Raw genomic sequence first — 14,379 nt, forward strand, 5'->3', positions numbered from 1 at the left:
CGTTCGAACCAACATAGAGTAGCAGATGAACATGTAGTAGGTAGCGCCACCAACGGTGAGCGGTTGAACGAAAGTGGATGCACTCCTTCCATTGGAACCCCGTCACCTGGGCAGGCACAGGAGTACAGTAGGGCGTTTTCGGGGCATCGAGAACGCACTTTGGTGGACTAAACCTGCAAGAAATACTAGAAAACAGGACACGTAGGTGATTGTTTGATTAAAAATACTACGCTCATCAACCAATTGATTAGCTATGCCGAAGCCCTTGACGTACACCTTCTGTCCTCGCTGTGTAAAGGGGACTTGCTCGAAGGACCAACCGGCACAGCACTGAGGTCGCTTAGGCAGGGGTATATATATATATATATCCGAGAGTGAGTATAACCTTTTTACTCACTGGTTCCTCTGAGCGAAAGCGCCTAACGCGAATTTGCAACTTTTAAAACTTAAAGTAAAAAGTGATAAAAGAAATATACTTGCGATCAAATATATATACCCCTCATAAGACGACCTCCGATTGGTGCCAGTTTTAGGTTAATGTGCAGCAACGTTACTGAAAGAATACACATGATGTACGTTCACGGCCCAGCCATTATTAATCTACCCAAGGACGATATATAACAGATAAGCGTAAGGTATTTTTAAATTTCCCGCCACGGTACCCATAATGCAGCATACTGCAAGTGGTTGGCTTCTCCTCAATACAGACCGTGGGAAAATTTTTTTGCCCGTGTTTGACCCCTTGGGACGAAAAAATGAGCAAGATAGCGTGACGCTGTTTAAATTTCCCGGTGCCGGGTCCGGTTTGCGAAGATTAGCAAGTAGAAACGCATCGACACTACGGGCAAAAAAACCTCTAATTTTCCGTAGTGTCGATGCGTTTCCACTTGCTAAGCTTCGCAAACCGGACCCGGCAGCGGGAAATTTAAACAGCGTCACGCTATCTTGCTCATTTTTTCGTCCCAAGGGGTCAAACACGGGCAAAAAAATTTTCCCACGGTCAGTATTGAGGAGAAGCCAACCACTTGCAGTATGCTGCATTATGGGTACCGTGGCGGGAATTATAAAAATACCTTACGCTTATCCGTTATATATCGTCCCAAAAAGACACACAAATTATTGAGATCTATCAGTTCTAGGTTAGACGTCAAATAAAACTTCGCGCTTAGTGGGCCGGATAGGGGCCTCAACTCTTTTTACTTGTTTTCACCATGCCCTGCGGTGAAGCCAACGCACCTGAGAAATTTTCTCCTCGGAAGCTGGGCGTTTCTGGCTTTGATTCAATCGCAAAGAATTCCTGATTGACATTTAGCATAACTATATCCGAATCATTTTTATTTGTGCATATAATGACACAATATGAGGGCTCTATCGGCCGAAATATGACCACGAATGCTGAAGTTGACTGTAGCTCCGTTCGAACCGCCATAGAGTAGCAGACGAACATGTAGTGGGTAGCGCCACCAACGGTGAGCGGTTGAACGAAAGTGGATGCACTCCTTCCATTGGAACCCCGTCACCTGGACAGGCACAGGAGTACAGTAGGGCGTTTTCGGGGCATCGATAACGCACTTTGGTGGACTAAACCTGCAAGAAATACTAGAAAACAGGACACGTAGATCATTGTTTGATTAAAAATACTACGCTCATCAACCAATTGATTAGCTATGCCGAAGCCCTTGACGTACTCCTTCTGTCCTCGCTGTGTAAAGGGGACTTCCTCGAAGGACCAACCGGCACAGCACTGAGGTCGCTTAGGCAGGGGTATATATATATTCGAAAGTAAGTATAAGGCTTTTAATGACTCGTTCCTCTGAGCTTAAGCCTAACGCGATTTTCCAACATTTAGAGCTCAACGTAAAAAAGTGATAAAAGGAATATATTTGCGATCCACTATATATACTCCTCATGAAACGACCTCCGATTGGTTCCAGTTTTAGGCTAATGTGCAGCAACGTTACTCAAATGATATACAAGGTGTACGTTCACGGCCCAGCCGTAATTAACCTATGCAAATACGAGCACATTATCACTAATCAAAAAGACATCTAGTTGCCCGTTGTCTTGATGAACTTCTCTGTGTAAATCTTTGCAAATCGGATACGGCAGCGGGAAATTTGAACTGCACCACGCTATCTTGTTCATTTTTCGTCCCAAGGTGTCAAAAACGGGCAAAAAAATTTTCCCACGGTCTGTATTGAGGAGAAGCCAACCACTTGCGGTGTGCTGCATTATGGGTACCATGGCGGGAAATATACCTAATTATTGGTTTGGCTTCTTGGTCACTATATACTGGATAAGCGTAAGGCATTTTTCGAGGTTCCCAATTCCCAATTTTTCGAGGTTGGGTTGAATGTTGATAATTCATTTTGGGGGCCGTTTTGAGACAAAATGGCAGCTTTCTAGTGTTCGGAAACCTTCTATTTTCCGATTTGCAATGTTCTGTCGCGTTGTTGTATAATTACATTTCGGCATCGTTTGCTGAAAAAAAAAAACGTTTTTGGAAATTTTCATTTAGTCGACGTTGCGTGGAATGCCGATAATTCATATTTAGGACAATTTCGAGACAAAATGGCGAATTTATAACCTTCGAAACGCTCATATTTCCTAAATTTTTGGTGTTCTGTCGCGTTTTGAATAATTCAATTTCGGCACGATTTTGAGAAAGAAATCCCACGACTATAGCTTTTGGAAATTACCAAGTTTTCAAGGTTGCGTCAATGAGGATAATTCATTTTCAGAGACATCTTCAGACAAAATGTGTGGCCTGTACCCTTCGGAAAGCTGCAATTTTTTTTTTTTTGGCGTTGCGTCGTATTCCCAATAGTTCAATTTCGACTCCATTTTGAGCAAGAATGGAGAGCCTATAGCGGAAATTGAAAATTATGAGATCTTGAGATAACTAGTTACAGCGTACCTAATCACAAACAATTTTTATTCCACCAGGCTTTATCTTTATGGAGCCTAGAAAAGAATGTGTTCCTCAAGGCAGGGACACAAAAAATACAGCTGCATAATGTACAGACTAACTTTCAAACGCAGTTATCAAGCCGTGGCAGTAGCCGAGTGGGAAATAAAGAAAAAAAAAGGCAGCAGCCGAGTGGTAAAGTGTTCGTCTCTCAATCGAAAGAGCAGTGGTTCGAATCCCGGTGGCGTGCTCTTGTCCCCAAAGTGTCCCTAGGCCTTTCAGTTTTATTTTTTGAAGTTTGGTCGAACATTGATGAAATTGACATAGAACATTAGTCACTGAAATTCCCACCACACAGGTAGCATAATGGTAGGAACGCCTGCTTTTACTGTGGAAGGTTACCGGGTTCAAATCCGTACCGGTGCCTCCGGAAAGCCACCGGATTAAAAGGCAGAGGGTTGTACCCGGATCATCCTTACGTGGTACACCCCTCGCCCGGATGGTATTCTCCGGGTTACCGGGCACTCATCGCGGTTGTGCCACGGCACAGCCAAAATTATGTCACTCGGTGGGACGCTTGAGCTACATGGCGGCAATTGTGTTCTCCTGGGCCTTCGAAAATCCAGAGCCGCCGTAGATCGTGTCCCTTTTTTGAAAAAAAAAAGATGGTTTTCTTTTCGATAAAAATAAAAGGGCTATTTTATTTGACGGTCAATTTTTTTTTTCAGGCGTGTAAAACCAAACCTGCGGTGTGGAAATTGTTATGTGCCATTCCGTGCGTTTCGCGTTCGGCACTAATGTATCTGAATGCCACCCTGGCGTTCCGGCACTCGCCGCTCCGCAATTCGAACCATCAACCTTTTGGTTGTGAACTCAACGCCATACGCACTCGGCCAACGTCACTTTTTTTTCTTTATTGCCTGCTTCGCAAACAGTACAAATCAATATAAGAATACAGTGCAGTGTCACGTGTAAAAGTGCTGTCACATCTTCCAGCACATGGAGGTTAAAAAAACAGACGCTTTATGCCCACCAACTTATCTAAACATGGCAACCACTCTGGCTTATCTTGTGCCCCGTATGCAGTCATCAAATACTGTACACTTTCTATGAAGTACTCTCGAACGGGAACATATCGTAGGGCACACCGCCTACATTTATGACTGGCAAAAAAAAACGGATGCCATACTGTGTAGCTGGCAGGTCTTTCTTCAGGGTCCTTTGAAGGATGTCCCAGAGAAAGACTGCATCAGTACAGTCTAGGAAGATGTGGTCAACTGTCTCAAGTTTTCTGCGGATAATGCAATCAACTGACGGGACGAATATTCCTTTTTCTCGGAGCCATGGATTGGTAGGGAGTGTGCCGCTGTGATGTTTGAAAAAGAATGTCTTCATTGATGGTCTAATTCGCATCTTCTTCACTCTTTTCAAGACGTCATCCCCGGTCCCATTAGGGTACAATGTTCTATACAGAGGATCTGGCAACATGGTTTGTACAAGGTCCTTGTACAGTCTCTTTCGCGAAACCCCAGATAGATGCTCCATCGAAAATCGCACTCTCAATATTTCCAAAGCAGCAATCACTTCTTTCATGTACCCCTTAGGTCTTTTTGTCACCCCATTGACTGTGGTTACAATAAAATCAGGCAAAAAATGGGACAGCCGCACATGTATCAACGTTCTCAAAAAACGATCATCTTGATCTCGTAAAAAAAAAACCTAGATGCTATCTGTCTCAGGAACAAGTGTACAAGACCAAGACCCCCACTTTTCACAGAACGGAACAGATTTGTTCGGCTTGTCCTTTCCCACGTGGACGCCCAGATAAACACTGCGATCACTCTGTGTAGCTTTTGTACAGCAACAAGTGACATGAATAGCACTTGTAAGACATACCATACTCGTGAAATAAGAAATATGTTGCTCACTGTTGACCTCGTAAACATTGAGAAATCGCGCCCACCCCACGTTTTTGTCTTGTCTCTTAGTTGCTCTGTCTATTGTTTCCAATATTCTGTTGTGTCTCTGTAGTGTTGGAGAGGTACCCCTAAGTACTTGTCAGGTATAACCTTCCATGTAATGCTTTGAAATATTGATGGTGTGCTCTGCCAATTTCCTTGGCATATTCCAAGACATTTACTCCAGTTGACTCTACTATCAGTGCAATCACAGAAGAATTTCACATCGTTTAGTGCTTCTCTAATACTCTCCCGATCTTCGCAGAACACAGCAATATCGTCGGCGTAACTAAGTATTTTGACCTCTGCAGACATCAAATGAAACCCCCGCACCTGATCATTCTGTATCACTTTCTGGCATAGAGGTTCTAAATAGATAGCAAAAAGCAGTGCCGATGCAGGGCATCCTTGTTTTACACTCGATAAGACTTGTATATTATCACTAAGCTGTTTGTTTATTACAATTCTCGTAGTGCATCCCGTGTACGCCATTCGGACCCCTTCCAACACCACAGACCCTATATTGACATAGTCAAGAATGCTGAAAAGTATGTCATGGTTCACGCGGTCAAACGCCTTCTCGAGATCGATTTGTAGCATAGCTACTTTACAGTCAAACTCATCGCAGCATTCTAACATATTTCGGGCAATATGAATGTTCGTCATAATTGTTCTGCCTTTTATGCCACAAGTCTGATGTGGTCCGACTATTTTTGTAATCACTGTTTGGATTCGCCTGGCCAAAACACCCATGAATATTTTGTAATCAACATTCCCTAGAGTAATGGGTCTGTAGGATGTGACAGACAGCTGTTTCCTGGGATCTTCAGTTTTTGGGATTAACACGATGTGTGTTCTCCGAAAAGATGTTGGTAACTCTTTCCTTTCGTATGCCTCATCTAACACATTCCACAAAGCTTCTGCTACAAGATTTTTAAATTTCTTATAGAATGCTACACCTAGTTCATCTGGACCGGGTGTTTTACCGTTTTTCATTTTTTTCAATGGTGATTTCGATTTCTCTGACCGAGATGGGTGCTTCTAATCTCGCTTTTTCGTCGTCCTCAAGCTTCGGCATAAGTGACAAGAAACGCCGACTATACGTACTCGTGTCCGCTCTGACGCCCCCCCAACAGCTCTTGGAAATATTCCACAAACGCGTGCTCAATCTCGGTTTTATCTGTGGTGACTTCATTTTTGTATTCTATCGCCCTTATCTCGTTTCTTGTCGCGTAGCTCTTTTCATCTGTGACGGCACATTTTGTGGGAACCTCGCCACACCATAATCTTTCCGCGCGTGCGCGTACCACCGCTCATCTGTACATTTCCGTATCTACGGCTTCGAATTCTTGTTTCACTCTTCTTATTTCTTTACTGCGCACTCCTGGTTGCGCGCATTCTTGACATAACAAAAAATCAAGCTCGCATTGCAGTTGTCTTTTTTTTTTCAGGTTAGTGCGTTTTATCGAAACTGATCTTCCAGTTGCTTCTATTTTTACTTTTTCCTTGAAGCACTCCCATGTGTAAATTGAACTACTTGTCGAATGGCTTGCAGAATGTGCTCCACCCCATTCTAATCTTTCTAGTTACTTCAATCTCGTGGTTCTGCCCCGCGGTTATTACCTGTCCTAAGTAGACGTGAACTTTAACAACTTCAAGTGCACTATTACATATCTCGAAGCACTGTTCTCTTCCAAGGCTGTTGTACATTACTTTAGTTTTATACGGAATAATTTTAAGACCTATCTCTCTGCTCTCCTTGCCTAATTCAGTAATTATATATTTGTCCCCTGATTTACTCAGCAATGCAATGTCATCGGCGAAGTGCAGATAACTAAGGTACTCTCCATTAACTCTTATCCCTAACTCTTCCCATACTAGGCCTCTGAAAACCTCTTATAAACACGTGGTACACAGCATTGGGAAGATTATATGTCCTTGTCTTACACCATTCTTGACTGGTATTCCGTCGTTTTCTATATAGAGCACTATGATAGAAGTTGATTTTTTGTAGATTTCTTCCAGGAAGTTTATATGTGCTTCGTCGACACCCCGATTCCCCAGTGTCTGCATGCAAGACTGCTGATATTTCTACTGAATCAAGTGCCTTCTAGTAATCTATGAAGGCTATGTATAGTGGTTGGCTGTATTTCGAGCATTTTCCTGTTACACGACTGATAGTATGAATGTGGTCGATTATTGAGTAGCCTGTTCGAAATCCTGCTTGTTCTTTTGGTTGATTGAATTCTAATGTTGTCTTACTTTTGTTAGCAATTACCTTTGTAAATAGCTTGTATACGAATGAGAGCACGCTGATCGGCCTGAAGTACTTCAAGTCCTTGTACCCTCCTGATCAAGAGACACTTCGTAAACAGGGTGGCAAGTTTTTCCAACACAATCTGTCCTCGGTTTTTCAGAAGATCTGATGTTCCCGATTCTCACCAGCAGCTTTGTCTCTTAGCATTCACTCCAAGGATTTCCTTTACTGGTGGGATCCCATCTGGGTTACCGCTAGTTCTCATCCTAAGGTCGTGGTTGTCCCGACTACTGTACAGATCTCTGTAAAACTCTTCCGTTACTTTAACTATCCAATCCATATGGGTAGTTACTTTGCCTTCCGTGTTCCTTAGTGCATACATTTGGTTTTTGCCTGTTGCCAGTTTCCTCTTCACCGTTTTGACGCTTTCTCAGTTCTTTAGAGCATGTTCCATTCGCTCCACGTTATACTTTCTTACATCGGATACCCTACGCTTATTAATCAACTTCCAAAGCTCTGCCAGTTCTATTTTGTCTGCTGCGCTTGAGGCTTTCATGCTTTGATGTTTATCTGACGAGTATCCTTACAGAGTGTGCAATAGAAGTTGGAGGCATGGTGGTTACACAGAACACTGGCAAGCTGTCCCAGGAGACGAGGAATCTCATTAACGACCCCTGACAGCATAAGTCTTGTCTGCGATTTTTTACAGTAGTTTGTAGCATTGCATCTGGTAATGTCGAAATTATGTCCTAAGTACTTTAATGCATCTTATAATCAATACTACTGGCATTTATTCATAATGATTTTGCGTCAGTTCGAAACGCCCGCCTAGATACCGTAAGAAACTAGCGCCCCACAGCGAAGCAGCCCCTGAGACCCGGGTGCAGTGAAGAATGAAACAATGTGGGAGCTTTGAGAATGTCCCCCTCAGAAAAAAGAAAAACGTTCCAGGCGTAAGCAGCTGAAACTACCTTGAGAACAGCCCGACAACAGAGAGAGAGAGAGGCAAGGAACAATAGTCCTCATCTGGTGCCAGTCGGGGTATTGTGTGCACGCCGCAAATGTTGGCCCTGCAACGTCACAAGGGGAGTACCGGTCTATGTGAAACCACAGAAAATGTCGATTGGACCTCAATACTCGGAAGAGCACGCACTCCTACCTTAAAATCAAATTAAAATATCCTTTAGGCTACGCTCGCCACTAATAATCGATCAGAGGTGGCCCCACATGCATAACTATCACACAACACAAGTATCTCGAGTTTCCGAATTTGGTGTCAGGGGTCCTTCAAGGAACACTATGAGCACTCGGCTACTAGCACGACACACGATGCAATGTTTTTGAGTAAGATCATACAATAGAAAAACATTCTCTACGTGGTTGAAGTATGCACTAGGGACAGGATGTCGTTATCGCATTCAACTCCTACAGGCAAAGTTTAAAAGCCAACTCTGGTGATGTTTTTAGCATGTTAGGGTAATGGTGTTTTTATGTTCTTGAGAACATTATTGTCATGCGCTTGATAGCCGAAATGCTCAACAAATTCGAAAACACCTTTTTTAGCAAAAACTGCACTACTGAAAAAGGCCAGTGCAACTTTTTTTTCTCCGAATCACACCTCCCCTTATTTTAAAGTAGTCAAGAGATATTCGTGCTCTAGCTCCAATCCTGTGCGGCAAGCATGAACTGCTGCACGGATTTTGCTTTCGCCAGCGGCTAGCACTCCCCCCTTGACTCTTGTGTCAGACAACTAGATGCTTAGGATTCACAAGATTGGCCTCTCTCTCTTCTATGCCTGCTTTCCTCTGAGACACTGAACGGTCCGCTCGTGGTTGGGTACGTCCACTGGGAAACCCACACAGTCTGTCTCTCACAAGTGCCAGCCCTTTACGTTTAAGTGCACGACTGCTTCTTCAAAGTCTATGCGACAAAACGTTCTAACCAGGCAATAAAGAACGCGCAATTCTCACCTGCACATGACAATCACATACGCACGACTTCAGTTAGCAGTACGTGCTGCGGCTGCTGCAATTTTGGAATGATGGTGTTCGTCATCAAGAAGTCTGCTATCCTGCTCACCACTTTCTTACCATCCAACACCGCCATCACCACAGGCTTGCTCTTAAAGGGCCGTGGAACAAGTTTGGAAGCGTTGCCAACGTGCCCCAGAAATCCTCGCTGTTTAGCAATCATGCCAGAGTCCAATTTTGTCAGAAAATTATTTAGCCTCTGAGCCAGGACAGCGCCGTATAGCATCTTGGGGGCTCGTTGAAGCCAACGGCGTCATTCTTGGTACAGCCAGAGCTACAGTGCCGCTACTGATCCATGCTGTAGCGTGGCGTCTCCAGTGAGGACAAGGCATAGTCCCTGGTGAAACCCTGCATGATGTGCACCGGGGGCGTGACCTGGTACTTGCCCAGCGGTGGCACGACGAGTAGGAGTAGCTGGTCATAGACAAAACTAGATGACGAGTGCTGGCTCACGTCGGACAAGTCTTTGTAGAAGGTGTCGCACTGGCGAGGGGTGGGCAACAAAAGAACGTTGGACAGCCAATCGACCGAGGAGGCATCACTGTCGATGAACCCATAGTTGTGATCCACAAACGCACTGTACATGCTCGACGAATCCGAGTAGTGTCCTGGCCTCCGGCTGTGAGCCCAAGTTCGGTGATGGCGTCTGTTCTGGGCGGCTTGGCCACTCTTCAGATTGCTTGGAGTACACTGGAACTGGTTGGTGTGTGAGGGCTGCTGATCGGGGCTGTTGATGCCACTTATGTTGTTGCTTGGTAAGCTTAAGTACAGTGTGCCGCCGGACATTTCGCTCGGGACATTGATGTTGTTCTGCCCTCCCTGCAGTATGTGGCAGCTATCATCGAGAGAAGCTAGTGCAAGGCTGCGGTTGTTACCGATTCGGTCTCTAGATTGGGGAACTGGAACATAAACACATCTGTTCAAGAGCATGTGCTAAGTAAAATTAGCTCGAAGACTGCGTATGGTTCAGCATACCTTACTCTTTGCATCTATTTTCTATCAATACCACAGCATTTTACCTGTACAATTAAGCACTATTCTGCAAGCTGATTTGTTGATAAGGGAACTATTGATATGCTGTAAAAAACAATCAGCTTGAGGTATCGAAGAAAGCATTCTTTCTGTTTGTGTCTTTTTCTGTGCATTACAGTGATTTTGTGAAGTACACTAACTATTTCAAATGTTATTAACTCATTTTGTTCTTTGTTGCCATGGTCCATTTCTTATCATGGAAGCAGGGTTGCCAGGTCGAAAAGATAAATACAATAGAACTTTTAGATATGTTTTTCAACGGACCGTGTAGGAAAAACGTAGCAGTCGAGAAAACGTGAGTGAGGAAAAATCCAATAAATGAATGACAGCACGGGTGCTTTGACAACAAACAATTTATTTCAGTAAGGAGAGCCTAAGACTTCAAATATTCAAAGATAGTTGACAGCCACTCTTTTCACTTGCTGGTAAACAACAGGCATTTCTCAATAATCTGGAAAGCTACACTGCTTTCAGTGTTGCTTTGGTATGTGACGTGCCTGCGAAGGTAGTCCAGGGCTTCGTCGGCTTCTCTAAAGCCGAGATCGAACAACTCCACAGCCAATTCTTTAGAATCGTGTGGCTCGTGCTTGTTGTCGTCATCAATGTCCCAGTCCTCAGTTGCGATCGAGTTTGCAATGATCTCCGCAATTGTCTGGCACTCTGATGCCACGGCGGCAGCATCCACAGCGACGTAGTTGTACGTCCTAACCGTGACACCCAGTGCATTCATTGCCTCAATGAGCTCCTGCTCACAACAAGCTGCTTCCGATTCCTGAAATTTGATGGCAGGCTTTCCTTCGCTGTCCATACGGAACCCACACCTCGTGAAGCAGTGCTCTACAGTTGACGCGCTCACTGCACTCCACGTTGATGCCACGTAATGCATGGTGTTGAGTACTGAAGTTGTCGTAAGCTGCTGTCCACGATCAATACGCGCGAGAAAGTTTTTGACCGTGCTTTTTCTGTACGAATGCTTCCCATATTTTATGAACCCAGCATCCTACAACTGCAAGTGGCTTGTCGTATTTGTTGGAAAAAAAAAAAACCAGCCTGATGTTTTGTAGAAACGGCAGATCTCTCGTGTGAGCAGCCCAATTGTCCAGAAAAAGGAGAGCCCTTCTGCAAAGTGAACCCATCTTATCATCAAAGTATCGAAAAAGCTCTTCGAACAAAATGCGGCTCATCCCCGCATAACTATTACTTCTGTAGTGGCACGGCAGCAAGCAAATGTTTTTGAAGAACCGTGGGTTTTTAAACTTGCCGATCACTTATGGCTTTAGTTTGTCCGAGCCGTCCATATTGCAGCAAAGGAGCACCACCAGCCCGTCTTTGCTGCTTTTGCGTCCATGGAACGCTTCGCCTTTTAGGCTTAACCATTTTGATAGCTGCACAAGAAAAAAGAGGCCCGTTTAGTTGACACTGTAAATATCACCAGGCTCGTACCCCACAATTAAAGCAGATAATGTCGACCTCCAATCATCAACTGTTTCCACGTTCACCCTTGCCACTTCTCCTCTTACCGTTTTGTAAGCGATGCCATGCCTCTTGCGGAAACGGTCGATCTGGCGATTTCACGCCGCGACATCAGCAATGCTTAGTCTGTCGGCTTTTTTCGTTGCCTCCTCGCGTAAAATGCTGCCTTGAAATTGATACCAGTAGTGAGAGCTTGCTTGAACCGGGTGAGAACGGCCTCGTCGAGGTTCCCAAGCTTGGCGCCACGAGCTCGCTTGGCTTTCAGGCCGAAGAGAGCAGCATTCCTTTTAATAGAGGTTTTTAGTCAGCCTGTTGCAGCACAACACGCAAAACACTTAGCGTGTACCGGAATACCGAGCATGAACTGGGCATGCGCGCGCCTGCAAAACATGGCCGTGCCTCTGAAAGCGATTGCCGTCTACCTCGAATCTATTGTTACAGTGGCTAGAATAGGAAAGTGTGATTAGCGTACTCAACACTGCAATAATTAAACAGTTGACTCTGAATGCCCTCTTGCATATGCAGGAACCAACTTATTGATTCTGAATCAGATATACCTTCCTGCTCAGTTGTGTTAGATTGGGAAGGCCTTGCTTCATTATCGATAGAAGCATCTGTCTGATGTTCGGCAGGCTTATTGATTGAAGCACTAGGAGGTTGGATACGGTTAATTATTCGATCATATACGCCCGACATCTGTGAATCTATAATATTATTGAGCGAGTCGGACAGATTGAGTAAAAATATTTCGAATACTTTTTCTACGGCCTTTTCTACCATAGCTGAAATGGACTGAGAAAGAGATGCATCCATAGCAAGAGGTGGACGAGCTGCTATGCCGGCATAACCTCGATTTCTGCTATTGCTTCTCTACGAGAGCATCGTCTCCTTTGAACTATTTTAATCACCTGAAGTTCCTTTGATCTTGCAGGGCAGTATGTCTGCAGCGTGATTTGCCTTGCACAAACAGCACGTCTTATTGTCTGATTGGCACTCAGGAGTACTATGACCGGCCCCTATATGGCCCCACATATGCGGCATCGAAGGTCCGATCGACAACCTTTAGTATTGTGTCCAAAGCGCCAGCATTTAGCACATTGCAACAGATGGGGAGCTAAAGCTACGACCCTATAGGTAAGCGGCCATGCCTTGATCTCCAAAGGGCGATCCGTTCCAACGAATGTGGCAATTACAGTTTCAGTGGGAACTTTCTGTTTGTTTTCCTGTTTGGTACAGCAGTCAACAGAAATAACACCTGCTGGGGAAAAGATGTCCAAGACCTCTGCTGGGCTCAGAATTGCGTCTACCCCCCGAACCAATCCTTTGCAGCAAGCTAGATGAGGTGGGATAAAAGAGCTCACCGGATATGATGCAAAAGCAGTGAACTTCAGAAGGTCTTGGATACAAGCCTTGTCTGGTGAGCAGCATAGTATCCCCTGCGTCCAAACTGACGAACCTCTGTTATCAGTAGGGAGTGATCGCACGAAGTTCCGTTTGGATTGTCTTGGGATTGTTCATACGGACGAACCCACCAGTGGTCAGCACCAAAGCGACAGGAACGCTACGGGTTCCATTGCAGAGAAACAACTCCAAGAGCAGATCTTGAGGGGGAACAGAGGCTGACCGGAGGGTAGGCCTCTTGTCCGGAGAAGAATCAGACATGAAATAAGATGAAGTTACACTTAGCAGTGCACTCGAAACAGTTGCGGAACAAGAGGTAGATCTAATAAAATAAAAGTAACCGCCGGCTACTTGACCGCAACCCTGAAGACTGAACAAGGAACGTTGAGACCTGCGAAGCAGTAATACGCTCCGTTCCTTGTTCTTGTTCACTTCGTCCGAGGTAACTACAGGAGAAGTTCTTCGTCGTCATCGCTGCAAAGGTAGGCTGTAAGTACATACTGTACTGCATGTAAGTGACTAGGCGGCTTTTTTCTAGCTATTCTCAAAGTTAGCGATTGGGCACGTATCAATCACTGATGTGGCGCCCAGCCCATGGCATTTTCTTGCCGCTGTTCACTGGATCGGCAGCCAAGTTACCGACACGTTCGTGTTTTTCGCACCTGAAGTCGTCCTCACTGTACCTGATCGCGTAAGCTAAACACTGGTTTATCTTACCGTCGCTGAGCAAGCCCACCACACGCAGGCATTCAATGCAGAGCTGCTGCAGCCGTCATGATGATTAACGCCAACGGAAAAGTTTTGTGCGCGCACCGCACGTGCATAAGACTTCGGTGAGGCATGCTCACATGTTGGGCCAGTGAGCACCGCAAACTCGGTAGTACGACGCAGATTCGTCCACATCTTCGGGACGAATTCCTCTCAGCCATTGAGCTCTGCGCCTTGACCACAGCTCCGTCGTCTTCGCACACTCTCGTAGTTTGATTTTTGGCACCTCATAGAAGTCTACGCGGTGAAAATTTTCGTCGTTGAACTTGCTGTTTGTGCTCTTGGTCATCGTTGATTTGTTGTACCTCGACCAGCTACTAACTTACTACTGCCCAGTCACAAACACAAGTCTGTACAGCATGCCAAAGTAGAGGAAACTTCACACGCTGCAGTATTATAAATGGAACACACAAGAACACGGAAAGAACACGGAACGTCAGCTATTGAGCTCCCACGCTCAGTCAAACCAACGCCTCCTCTAGAAAGATGCCTGCCACAGAACACCTACCGTGCCTGCTTATTTCTCTATGCCTGCCGCATGAGAAAAAAAAA

The 14,379-nt window shown here is 45.0% G+C and overlaps 1 long non-coding RNA gene across 2 annotated transcripts; it reads right to left on the bottom strand.

Annotated features, from left to right (window-relative positions):
• Positions 1–1,318: 1,318 nt before the first annotated feature.
• Positions 1,319–14,333, bottom strand: LOC142768781 (uncharacterized). Of its 2 annotated transcripts, none has more exons than XR_012885453.1 (2): positions 13,020–14,333; positions 1,319–1,520 (listed from the first exon to the last, which is right to left on the bottom strand). It is a non-coding gene; the product is annotated as an uncharacterized LOC142768781 (long non-coding RNA). The 2 variants fall into 2 exon arrangements; XR_012885452.1 differs by having other exon boundaries at positions 1,319–1,599.
• Between the last annotated feature and the right edge of the window lie 46 nt (positions 14,334–14,379).

Source organism: Rhipicephalus microplus, chromosome 8, assembly GCF_043290135.1.
Source record: "Rhipicephalus microplus isolate Deutch F79 chromosome 8, USDA_Rmic, whole genome shotgun sequence".
Taxonomy (NCBI): domain Eukaryota; kingdom Metazoa; phylum Arthropoda; class Arachnida; order Ixodida; family Ixodidae; genus Rhipicephalus; species Rhipicephalus microplus.